Source organism: Buteo buteo, chromosome 13 (genome assembly GCF_964188355.1).
Source record: "Buteo buteo chromosome 13, bButBut1.hap1.1, whole genome shotgun sequence".
Taxonomy (NCBI): Eukaryota; Metazoa; Chordata; class Aves; order Accipitriformes; family Accipitridae; genus Buteo; species Buteo buteo.
The window spans coordinates 39,100,074-39,111,691 of NC_134183.1; positions in this window are offsets into that span (position 1 = coordinate 39,100,074).

Sequence of the window (11,618 nt, forward strand, 5' to 3'; positions counted from 1 at the left end):
TCCAGGAAACACTGGAGGTGTGATGGAGCGCTGGCACAGGTTGCCCAGGAAGGATGTGGAGTCTCCATCCTTGGAGGTGTTCAAAAGCCGTCTGGTCACGTTCCTGGGCAACCGGCTCCAGGTGGCCCTGCTTGAGGTTGGACCAGATGGCCTCTGAAGGTCTCTTCCAACCTCAACCACTCTGTGATGCTGTGAAGCATTTTGTGTTCAGGTGTGAATATGTCACCCTCCCACCGTAATAAAAGACCAGTTTGTCTTTCCTGTGACATGACATTTTTACCATCTACACCTGGTACTGGACGTACAGCATTGTTCATACCACATTTGTTTCTCATCTAGTTAAGTAATTATTTTTTTCCTTGTCATCAGTCCCATGGGCAAAATATTTCTTCTTTTTTTTTACTGACACACATAGCTTCACTTCCTTCATTTCTGAATTGGTGTCATCACCTTTCTCCTTTTGGAGGTGATAGCAGGTCCCTCAAGACCAACAAAAGGGCACAGGAAGTCAAGAAGAGAAAACACTTTCGATATCACAGCTGTTACCTGTATTTTTAGCATGTCTCTATGAAAAGCTGTTCAGGAGCTGTAAGTTGTATCTAGTAAAAGAGCTGACATTTCTTACACAATTTAGAAAGATCTGTCCTGAACAAGTTGTGGCTTGCAGGAAAGCCACTGCAATTTGAAGGATTGTGCTAATTAAGAAATATAATGCCAGTGGGAATTTAGCTCCATCCCAGATGGCCAAGGAGGATAGGCAGCCTTACAGTGGCCAGGTGGGAAGCTACAATACCCTCCTCAAGACAGCAGGGACGTGAAAAGGGCTAAGGAGAATCTATATTCTTCTGTACGATCTAAAAATCACTTTTCTTTTTTTATTTTTAGTCCAATGTGGTAACTTGACAAATCTGGAAATAAAAAAATCTTCCTCCCTTTTTTTTTCTGGGGGAGTGGTGGTGGTGGTGGTTAAATTTGTCCGTTTAGGCTTGTTTCATGATCTGAGCTAAAGGATTTGATGTGGAAGAGAAAAAAGCCACAGATCTAAAGGAGGTGCTGTTACAAAGCAGCCCTCTGCACTTGAGACGTGCCAAGGCTGGAGCAGGGAGCAGCGTCGGTGGGAAGCCCTGTGACCTGGTAGCACCTCAGTGAGGGAAGCCCATGGATGAAATACTCTCAAGCGATGTCCAGATGCATCGGAGATCTTCACTTTTAATTCTTCCTCCTGCTTGCGTTTGTTGGTGCTTGCTTTTTAGCTGGAGGGAGCTGGTTCTTCCCAGGTGCTAGCTATGTCAGAGGGTGTATGTAGGCAGGCGGGCTGGCATTGACGGTGAGACCCATTTTATTTATACATCACAAACGTAATAAAGTCTTGAGTGCTCATGCCTAGGCAACTGTCAGTTTTCAAATCAGCGATTAATTTGTTTCTGTCACAGCTCAGTGTTATAGAGAATTACCTTGAGCTGGTTGCAAAACTTGCACGTTACAAAACTATAATTAATGTTTCAGAAACTCCAGGGAAGGTTTATTACTGGCAAGGTGAGAATGAATCTCCAGACACAAACATTCCTCTAAGATAACAGCGTAGCCTTCGGCGTTATCTACACACAAAAAAAACCGGTGTAACTTAAATCAGGGTAATTAATTACGCAGATGTCATCTGTATACCTTTAAAACCATTTACAACTTTCACTCTGGCTGTTTGGTCTTCCTGACTCCCAGGGCATGCCCTCTGCATTCCCCCAAACAGACTTTTTTTTTCCCCTTTTTGCTTCTTGACACATATGCTGATGAGCTGATACACCTCTTCAACGAAGATCCCTCTGTACAATCACTGATCCACCCTGAACACACACAAAAAAATTGCCTTTACTCCACGTCTGTGGTCAAGGCAGCTTGTAGTCAGTGGTCATGGTACTCGCTTGCAATGATGAGACCTGACCTTAAACCCCTGCATCAAATCAGAGAGAACAAAGCCATGTATCCCAGCAAGTTTGGGAACTGGATAAGAACCCTAATTTGGCAAAATCCTGTTAGAGGAGAACTGCTTCATGCCCTGCTGTGCTTCTGATTCCCATTTAGTGGATTGGAGACATGATGAGATAGACCGATTTCTTGTGGGGAGGTTGTAGTCAAAGCCTGCTGAAATGGCAAGGATGCACGTTTCCCATATCGGCTTTCACTAGCGCAATAGCAAACTCGTTTTACTACTCGACTAGAAAACTGGGAGAATAACTTCCAGACAGCCAGTTTTCTTCACCCACAAGAACTGCAGGCTCCGGTGCAGTACGGACATGCTCCGAGGTCTGGGCAAGCAAGGACCCTTTGCACAATCCTCTGTGCCGACAGCAGAGACGGCACAAAGCCCTGGGCTTCATGTTGCTTTGTCTAAGTAGTGCTGACGCAAGCACTTGTGGCGTTCTGCACCTCATTGCTGAACACAAGTGGGGTTCACAGTGACAGCCCTTCTCAAGCTGGCTCCTGCTGGGCTCACTCCCGCGCTCCGGGCTATGGCAAGAGGACCTTCTCGAGATGGTTCTGCTGCTGAAGCAATGTTTCATGTAACTGCAGCCCCAGGCCTGGCCTCAGGACTGTGGTGGCTGGGGGACACCATGGTTTCCCCATACGTTTCACAGGGTGACAAGACTGGCTTGAGCCGTTCTTGCCTTTGTGCCTCCAGTTGCACCATGTGATGGCAGCAGGACCACTCTGTGAACTGGAGAGAACCGATCCAGGCTTTATGAACCTCTTTGGGGAAAAAATTAAACTTCATGACTTCCCTCATCAGCTTACACATAGTCCCACAAGCGGTTGTGTGGCCAAAAATGAAGACTGGGGTATTTGGCTCCCAGGTGGGAGCCAGCCAGAGGGAGAGATGCTGGAGTAGAAAGGCCAGTGGCATCAAGCTGCAGCCCACTTTGATCCTGGAAACTCTCCTCAACTTTACTAGAAATTTAACCAAAGCTTGAGAAAACTGTGAGAAGAATAATTCTGTGAGGGTTCTCTGTCCTAAACTGCCTGTAGCACCTTCCAAGCAATCTCAGTACAGTTGTATCTTGAAAAGCCTCACCAAGAAAGCTTGAGAGATTGGTTTGCCTGTTCACAAAAAGAGAGAGAGTAATGTAGGTGCTGGCACAAGGTTGGTCTGTGTTTCAGGTGTAGCTGAGGGGTAAGAGGAATGTTGTAGGCTTGGCGGTAGCCGTTGTGTAGTCCCATAGTTTGGCCAACACACTGAACTGCAACAGGGTGGTCCGATGTGGGCAGGCTCAGTCCCAGACTGGGCTTTCTGCATAAAGCCTTTTCTTCAATTAGTTTCTCCAATTAAACTTAATAGTAAATTGTTTCCATCAGAGATACCCCGGAAACCCTAACAGTCTGCCCTTTCGATCCATCCTTACTCTCTCAGGGTGGATCTCTTGGGGAAGCAGAGCTTGTGTCCATATGTTACAATAGCCTTTGGTTATAATAAACTACTTTTCTTTTTCCCAACAGAAGGGACGGGCAGTCAATACAACCGTGTTTGAATGTAAGGTAGGAAAGAACACATGAGGAGATGAAATTGCACTGCATGCAAATTATCTCATATAGCTAGGAGGGGCGTTTAGGAGAATATCTGTGTTTCCAGGTGTCAAACAAGGATTAACTGCAATGTAGGCCCAAAACAAGGTGTAGGATTTTTTTGCTTTCTGTGCAAATACATTGATAATCCTAAAGTGAATCTGACACTTCTGGCATCATCCAGTGGCCGGAGAGCTTGCATATTTAAAATGCTAAAACTGAAATCATGTACAGAAGCTAATTTCAGTGCTACGGTAAGAATAAAATAGCTCAGAAATGAGGGCTTCTAGTGCATAGCCCCACTGACCATGCCATTTCTGCCCTGTCCCATACATACTTGAGCACCCATCTTCGTGCTTCTTGGCGTTGAAATGATCTCAGGCACTTTCCCAGGTGCTCACAGGAGACTTGCTGATCCCCCCCGGGCACAGTGGAAAGGTGGCAGGGGACTGTGAGGCATCTGAGCAATTTAACCTGCAGTTGGGCGGCACTCTGGGCGGTTCCAGCCCGAGGCAGCCACGCATGTTGAGGCTTTATCCCGCAGCCTTCGCTGAGGAGCACGGCCAGGTTTTAAACTGTACCCGATCTGAAGAGGAGGCTTTTCTTCATAGCTAGGGACAAGAGGATAGCTAGCAACCGAAGGATTTTTCTTCTTGCTTTCCAAACGTTGCAAGTTCCTAGGAATCCCACAGATGAGGCAAAAAAATCCTCTGTGTTTGATCTCCACCCTGTCATAGTTTGTTTCTTCTTTTTTCCTGGAAAGTGTTAGCAAAATCTTTTCACTTATTTGAAACTTAAAAACTCGGTGGATTTTTGTTTTCAGAATTGTATGTTAATATTTTCTCTCTCAGCACAATAGCAGGAAAATGCAGCCGAACCTTTACACTGGAAAAGTTCTTCACAGCGTTAGTCTCCAAGTATTTGTTATCACACCATTAATTAAGTTCACATGCCAGAATGGACTGTTCGCTTTGCCAGGATAGTCTCCATCATATCAGGAAATACTAAACTGCTGTGCAACTAGTTCAGCTCACTTTGTGCTTCTCCCAGGAAAACCCACAACTTGACCGTACAGCCAAAATGACGGTGGGGTAAGGTGGCCAAAGCTCGGTGCTTGACTCTGCTTTCTGGGAAGCAGGAGAGCTCCATGTCACCTTTGCACAACACCAGAACAGCTGCACAGTGCCGCAGCGACACAGAATGTGGTTCGGCTCGTGCATTTGCATTAGAGGATTTCACCTACATGGTGCCCTGATGTGTCTCCCCTGACCTCCCTGGAGGTGCGCTTCAGGGTGCTCTGCTGTCTCTCGCTCCCTGGTTAGTTCTTCCACCAAGCTCTCAAAGGAAAGATCAATGCCTCAGAAAAACTGCTAAATTTTCAATCATCTAGTTTGGATTTTGGTAACATAAATGTCTTGCCCTCATCTTTGTGTCTCGCATTATTTCACATGTGAGGGCAGAGCCCCCCACATCTGCTCACTTACCCCATGTTTATGCAGCAGGGGGATAAATGTAGACAAGTCACTGCAGCTGCAGCGTATCTTGCTTTCTTCCTCACCCCCCTGCTTGTGCCGCCTGGCACGTGCTTGCCTCTGCCTCCTGCATCGCCTCTGTCTCCTGCATTTGCTTTGCCTCTTGCCTTACCTCTGCCTTTTGCATCACCTCTGCCTCCTCCATTGCCTCTCCCTCCTGCATCTCCTCTGCCTCCTGCACTGTCTCTCATTTCTGTGTTGCCTCTAGCTCCTGTATCGCCTCTAGTTTCTGCATCATCTGCCTCACATGAGATGGCAAGGGCAGAGCCATTTCAGCTTGGGGCAGCCCATATTGGTACCACATAGGACACAGTTTGATGCCCCTCTGTAGGCCTTACTGAGAAAAATCTAGAGGAGAGGGCTGGTATTAAGCAGCAGTAATTAGTCCTCTGGAGAGGTCACAGCCTTGAGCAACATCTCTCAGTGCTGCAGCTCCCAAGAAGCAGTTTTAGATGCAAAATCTATTTCCTAAAAGTTGATCTTTGCTTGCCAATGACTTCCTCTCCCTTCTTCTCCAGACCTTTGGTTTTTAATCCCTAGAGGGAGAAGGACCTTGGGAATTTATACACCGTATGTTTTCTTCGTCTCTCAGCTTGCTTAGTCCTTAAATTCAAACCTGGCTTGAACTGAGACAACTGGTGGGGTATCCCATATGTCCTGGAGGCTTTTGCTGCATTATAAGACTGAGCAGGTAGAAGTGGTCTCCACTCTGCCTTTGATAGTAAGTTGCCTTCACACTCATACATCCCTGGAAAAAAGAGCTAGCTCCTGAACACAGAGTCAGGCTCTAACTGAAGAATTGCAGCCTGTATACTGACACGGGAACTGCAGTGCTGTCAGCAGGGTGTGCAACTGTCTGGCTCCCAAATACTGTCTCCTTGGGAAGGGGCTGCAAAGCAGAGGTTTCTTAGGCTAGCATTCTGTTGGCAAATTTGGGCTACAAGTCAACAAAATATGGGAGGGTTCTGGCACCAAAAGTCATTAACTTTTTTATTGTTTTGTTTAACAGTAGAAGCTATCTTATCCAATTACTTTTCTGTAAAGATGACTGGGGTGTGGAGAAAGGAAAAAAATAACACCGTGTATCAGGACACAGCATCTCATAAGAGGTGCAGGACGATGAATACTTTTTGTTCAAGCTTTGGGAGAAAGACGAAGATAGGAAACTATAAGGGGCTGTGACAAACTAGGTTTTCAGAAAACAATTGTAAGATTTGTTATAGTGAAAATTCTTTTTATGCCTTAAAAACACTAGGGACTGTGATGATAAGCAAGCACTGTACTAGCACAGTCAAAAGTAATCTGAAAATGAGGTTTTCCATAGTGGGCCTCCTTTGACCCCATTAACTGTGGACATTAGAGTATTTTCATGTTCTTTTTTATCCTGTTAGACATTCATTGGGCCCTCAGTTACGCTACGCTGTCACTCAGGATGCTAAGCGATGGGCTGTGGTTTCTCTGATGTGTCAGTGAAAGATGTTTAAGTATAGGACAAACAAATGTCTCTGGCCTTCAAGAAACAATTTTCCAAAGGTTGAACTCATATTGACTCATACCAGCGCAGCAGAGAGATGTGCTAAGCGCTCTTATTGCAGCCTACTGGGAAGCAGAAGCGTTTCCTGTGAAAGAAAATAGTGGAGAGGAGCCAGGAATGAATAAGCAGCCTTATTGCATTGTGGATTAGAATGCTTCTTCCTATGAAAGGGCTGAGTAGGGCTCGTTAAAGCATTGATGAAGACAAAGAGTAAAATTACGATGGGGTAGACAGGGTAAAATTATAACCTACAGCTTTGGGGTAGGAAGGAAATGAGCAATAAAGGAATTGGCCTGCGTGGGAGGCAGCAGGTTTCTTGTCTTGTCCTGGAGCATCTTGCCATGTCACATTGCTAGAGGTAATGTACTGGGCTGAAGGGGTTTCTGGTGAATGTCCTTTCCATTCCTGTGTCCCCTTTCCCCAGGGCAATGCTGCCCAAGCCGGACAGAGTCCTTTCCGAGCATCAGCCCATTGCTGTGTAATGCCACTGCTACTGCCATCACCTACAACTCCCGAACTTTAAGGTGCTTTTCAAAGAGAGGGTTTGATCTTGTAGATCCTATGTTCAGGATCAGCACCTGCACATCATGCCTGAAACATGATTGCACTCAAAGGACAGTGTCATGGGCCTGGAGTGGATGGTGGTCTCTTTTCAGACCTAGGCTCCTGCATTTCTCCTCAGTGGCCACCTGGTTCCCTTCCCCAGGCAGAGAGCAGGAGTGATGCTTGCTCTACAGACAGGCTTAGACCCTGACTTTGGAGCTAGGCCCTGCGGAGTCAGGGCCAGCAGAGAAGGACGCACATCACACAAATACTTCAGGAAGAGCTGCTGCACTTCTGCGAACTGCACAGGGACCTTGCGTGTCTGAGATAGTCCTTTTGATCCAGCCACTTAAATTGCCTGAAGGAAACAGCTGGAGTTTGCTGATGTGCTGAGGGTTTGTGATGCATTTCCTATTTTCCTTCTGGAGGACTTGAGATGAGTTGACTGGGCTGATGTCAAAGGGAAGAGCATTAAATAGGCTCTTGCTTTGTCTCACTGAGTGATGAGCATCTATCACCTGAGGAACTTCAAAGCCTGATAGACACAGCATGCAGACCACTTAGAAGGATCAACCTTATGCTTTCCATAAATCTTCTCTTCCACCCAATATCCTTCCATTTTTCCTCCCAGATTGATTGTACTTTTCAGCATGCTTCTTGGTGTTCTCCATTGCATCCTTAGCAGGACTGTCCCAAATCAGTGCCAAGAGTGGACCCTCCAGATGAGAACTCACCTTTCATGTGAAGCTATTAGCTTTGACGTTACCAGTTCACAAAGCAGCAGACACTTTATTCTAGGGCTACATGCACAAAAGAGCTGAAGACTCATGTGTATCCAAAATTCACTGAAATTTGAGCTCAGGCTGGGCCTGCCCTGCCCACAGTGCTGCTCCAGGCAGCTGGCTGGAGCTTGGTCCATGGTTACAGCTGCAGGTCATCTTGCTTCTTCTTGTGATTTTGGTCACCACAGTGGGGCCCTGGCGTCTCCCAGGCTTGCAGGAGAGACAGACTGTGGGCACCTGACCCAGTGCAGCCAGCATCGTGGGGAGCCCCATCATGAGCAATGCCAACATGATGGGTGAGCGCAGCTGGGCACCCACGAGACTGCAGCGGGTCTCAGCAGGCTTGGGAGGGAATCCAGTGGCTCTGTTATGCCAGCAGTGCACTGGGAAAGATGATCCCCAAACTGGAAATGTTGCGTTAGTAATTAAATTTCAGATTTTCTCTAATTAACACAGATGCCAGGGAGACTCTTTTGAGAGACATATAGAAAGTGAAAGGATGAGAGTAACTCAGCAGCAGTGGGACTTCAGAGAACAGCATCATGAATGAAGGTATCAATTTAGCAGTAGCGATGGTGGTCTAAGGATATAACTTGGCAAGGGCTGTAGAGAGAGTGCATAAATCTCATTAGACCAGCTGATATTACTAGGGGGAAAAAAAGACAAGCTCCCTGTTGAACCTCCACTGCTTGTCCCATAGCACCTTTGACTGGGAGCTCTCCAGAAAAACATTACACAAATGCTACTTATATAGGAAAAGCAACCATCCTTTGAAGTTTTTTCCCTCTCCACCCTTCAAATGCTACCAAAGTGATCATCCAAAATAAGCTCGCAGGGAGCATGCCAAGCTAGACCACCACATGCAAATCCTGTCCTGCAGACATGGCCGAGATTACTGCCCCTCACAGTATGATCAAACTACGCTGTGTGCATCTCACACTGTGAAATCCTCCAGTCTGGGAGGATTCAAATAGTCTCACTGAAACTAGGTGAGAAAACCAAACCTACTATATGAATTTGCATAGGCAACGTGCGTGAGAAACCCCCCCCATCAGCAATGAGAGTACTGTCCTCCTAAAGCAGCTGCTCTGCGCTGTCTCTGACCTCTCAGGCATGATCCTCCAGGGAGACCTACAAAATAACTTCAAAAAAAGAGAATTATAACTTTCAGTAAAAGGATTTGTAATTCATATCTCCACCAAACACCAGGGATGCACCACCTTTCTCTGCCCATGCTCTTTGCTAAATGCTTTTGCATTCAACAGGCAGTGACAAGCACCTTCTCTTTTTCTCTCTCCCTTAGCTGTGAAAGATGTAATCCCAGCTAACGTGCCCCTCTGCTCTCCAGGAACCACCTCTTGTTCCTCTCACATTAATCTATTAACACAGTCAAGCAACGCTTAGAAATATCTTTCTCAATATACCATTTCCCCCCCACAGGTTCATAAAAGAATTTTTTCAGGAAAACCATGAATCCCCATCCTACTACTCCGGGCAGCCCCCAGGGTATTTGCACACACACCCATCCTCTGCCACCAATGGGGCGAATGACCCAGGAGAATGTGAAGCTTCAGCAAGGAGGCGTGTCCTTGTGTTGGCCATATTTCTGGTTTTATTTTTTCCTCATCAAAACCAAACTTTAGAAGAGCATGAAAAGGCAGAAGACTGAAGCTAAACAGAATTTCACAGCAATTTTTATAGACTCCTAGAAGGACTTAGGATGGAAGGACAACCCTGGAAGTCTCCAGACCAGCCTCCTGCTCAAAGCAAGACTGCTCACAGACCTTGCTCAGGCTGCTATTAATGTGTCCTTTCAATATATAAACAGGGCTTATAAGAAAGATGGAGAAAGACTTTTTTACCTGGACCTGTAGTGACTAGACAAGGGGCAATGGTTTTAAATTGAAAGAGGGTAGATTGAGATTGGATATAAGGAAGAAATTTTTTACAATAAAGGTGGTGAGACATGGGAAGAGGTTGCCCAGATAAGTTGTTGATGCCTTCTCCCTGGAAATGTTTCAGGCTAGGTTGGATGGGCCTTTGAGCAACCTGGTCTAGTGAAAGATGTCCCTGCCCATGGCAGGGGAGTTGGACTAGATGATCTTTAAAAGGTCCCTTCCAACCCGAACCATTCCATGATTCTGTGATTCTGATGCCTAGGATGTCTGTGACACCAACGCTCATGACAGTGCCAGTTAAAAAAAAATGTATTTATCAGTTCACATGGAGGCAGGGATGTCGGGGGGTTCCCCACTGAGAACCACTTCTTTACTGATGTTTCTGGTGTTAGAAATTATGACAGTCTACTTTGGTGCTCTGCTTTTCTCTGGAAAGTAGAGAGGTTATCAGGCCATCACAAACCCCCTGCACAACGCTGGGGCTGTTTTGGGACACAAGGGAATGGCTTAGTAAAAATCAAAGGCCTGGGCAAAAAAACAATAACCACAAATTAGAGGAAAACATGCTTTTGGAAGCACCTTCCCAGAAAACAGAGCAAGTGGAGCATCATGGTTATTTCTATAGCTTTCTCTGGCTCATGAACTACGCTTCTTACTCAGCCTGTCACTTCTGCACGGTGCAGTGAAGGTCTGTCTAGACTGGAGGCTGCAAACAGGCACCCCACCACACAACTTGCTCATCATGAGAACGGCGTGTGCTCATGCATGCATCCTGGCACAGGCTCACAGACAGATGCCTCGAAGAAAGGAAACCAGAAGACTGAGCCCCAGCGGTGCACTGGTGCACACCAGTGCAGACGCTGCGGTGCAGATGTGCCGCAGGAGTATGTTGGACCCATGTGTGCACGCTCCCCGACACTCATACTGCAAAATGCAGAAGGGCACATACCTACAAGTATAAAGACATACACACCAAATCCCTGCCAGACTCCCAGAGCTCCCCACTACACCAGCGCTCCTCCAGATCTCTATTATGACAGCACAGAGACATTTATACTCCCCAGGAAGTTTCCCCCGAAAAGCAGCCCAAGGACTTCACAAGTGAGCACCTGAGAAGATGCAGAGGCCTCAGATACCTGGAGATAAAAGCAGTCATTAAAAAGGCATAAACAAAGGGCATCATGATTGTTTTGCCACATCTCCAGACTTGAGAGGAGGCTGAAATAACCTTTACATAATCCCATTAGCATTTCCAGTGAAAACAACGGCATTTTAGGAGGCAGAACAATGTCTTTTCTTATCATCCAGAAAGGTCAAAGGTATTTATCTGATTTAATATTTTATAATTGATATTAAACAACACAGAAGAATAAGGCAGGCAGGCAGGAGATGGCTGCAGTGACACAGCAGAAGCTGCCCTCTACTTTTCCAGCAGTGTATCATCCAGCGGGCTGGGCAGGAGCCAGGTCTGGGAGCAACATCCCTTTTCTATTGACCCTACAGAACAGAGGACTTTCTGCCATGTCCTGCTGTGCTAAGGACCCCAGATGCAAAGGCAGGCTCCTCCACACTGCCCTGGTTTCAGCTGGGATAGAGTTAATTGTCATCCTAGTAGATGGTATAGTGTTATGTTTTTGAGTTAGGTATGAGAAGAATGTTGATAACACACTGATGTTTTCAGTTGTTGCTAAGTAATGTTTAGTCTAAAGTCAAGGATTTTTTGGCTTCTCAGGCCCAGCCAGCAAGAAGGCTGGAGGGGCACAAGAAGTTGGGA